This window comes from Bactrocera latifrons, unplaced genomic scaffold, assembly GCF_001853355.1.
Source record: "Bactrocera latifrons isolate USDA-ARS-PBARC rearing strain unplaced genomic scaffold, ASM185335v1 scaffold_507, whole genome shotgun sequence".
NCBI lineage: Eukaryota > Metazoa > Arthropoda > Insecta > Diptera > Tephritidae > Bactrocera > Bactrocera latifrons.
Window position 1 is genome coordinate 15,642 of NW_017537165.1, and position 2,114 is coordinate 17,755.

The following is a 2,114-nucleotide window of genomic DNA, read 5'->3' on the forward strand; positions in this document are numbered from 1 at the left end:
ATAAWAARTATGTATTTTTAAATAATGAATTACATACCGTAAATTAAACTCTCGTCCATAACATCAAATAAATTATTTGATTTGAAACTGCCCAACACCTTATGCACGTCGTTGTAGAACTCCNGTTTTTAAGATATGGTTTTGAAATTTTGCAAACGTCATATTCTCTACAAGAAGCTGCTCATTTGTTGGAACTGCCGATAACGGATCACTATAACATATAGTTGCCATACAAAATGAACGATTGGAATCAAGTTCTTGTATGGAGAACTTTCACATTTGACGATATATCTTCACGAAATTTGGTATGAATTTATGATGATAGAAGAAGAAGAAGCTGCTCATTTGTCGAAACTGGCGATATAGGACCACTATAGCATATAGCTGCCATCTTCTATGGAAAACTTTCGCATTTGAAAAGGTATCTACACGAAATTTTACATGGATTACTGCTTAAGATAATTAGATAATCTACGAAAAAATTGTTCAGATACAATACAATAGTTGAAGAAATTTTGCAGATCGGATAACAAAATCTGCCTAACGAAATGAAAAATCAAAATTAAGTACTTATGAGATAAGAAATGTTCATGAAATTTAGCATGGATTATTGCCCAAGAAATCGCTTTAATCTTCAAAATAATTGTCAAGGTCGGACTGCCATATAAACTGATCAATCAAAATCAAGTTCATATATAGGCAACTTTGGCTAAATATCATCACAAAATTTACATGAATTACTTTTCTCATTAAGTAGCAAACCAATTTTCTACGCAATGTAATGTAATTTGTAGGTGTAAGGGAACTAATTAATATTCTACATTATTYTTTCTGTATTGAAATCAGAATTAACCACTATACAAATAATATATTGTAAATAAATTTTTTCAATAAAAGTAATAAGGTATGACATGCTACTAACTAAGACAACAAATTGAAAATTATGTTAAAAATACGTAACATTAGAATAAGGACCAAAAATAGGTAGGAACTAAACATTCAAGTAGTTCGATGGGTAGGTAGAAAGTATAACTGAAGTATAAAAAATCATCTACAATGTCTCTTTTGTAATCAACGCCTTAATATTTCTATTAAAATTGCTTAGTGAATTTTCGCATGGATTAACGATACAGTACCTAGGGAAATTTTACAGATCAGACAATTATATCCAAAATTTTTGCATATAAGATTTTTTATTTGACAATAATATATGTATATGGCACATAAGATAAGTAGAAGAAATATGATTAAATCTGCACTAATATTATAAAGAGGAGAGATTTGTACCTATTTTTGTATGTTTGTAATGAATAGTTCAAAAAGTACTGGGCCGATTTAAAAAATTTCTTCTCCAATAGAATGCTACATTCTTCCAATTTGACATAGACTACATTTCATTTTGAAAAAAAAAAAAAAAAATTAGGGATCTTTGGTAAAATTTGAACAATGTAACCGAAGGTGTAGAAAAATTAGTCTTAAAATGTCTTTCGTCGAATGCCCTGCCGAAACTATTTGCGATAGAACTAAATAATGTACAACAATATTGAAAAAAATTATAATGTCTACAAAAGACTTCGCGGTAGCATATATCCAACTATTGTAGTTATGTCACTACAACTTTTTTCTTTTTAAACATTAATGAAAACTCTAACCAAATTCAAACCATGCTATTTATGTGGTTATATTAATCCTTATCCAAATAAATAATGTTATCGTTAAGACCATTTAACTACCTATAAAATAGTTTTTATTTTAAATACATTATTATTTCAAAGAAATTATATTTATTTCGACTATTAAAAAGTCAAGAAGAAAATTGATGATCTTCATGAAATATGCATATTCGCATTATTTCGTTCTCATTTCCATATTTGTACCAATAGAATTTCCATGCCACATGCATATGTATGTACATATATTATTTCTTTGGCACATTTGTCTGTATGTTTACGAAAGCATATGCGAGCCATATACATATGTACATATGTACATTCATAATAACAAGTGTCGCACGCTTTTTTCGCATCGCCCTTGTCAACCAATAGCCAAAAATTGCGTTTTGTCAAAGAGTCAAGTGCTGAACACATTGAGCACGACAGACTGCAAGCGACATC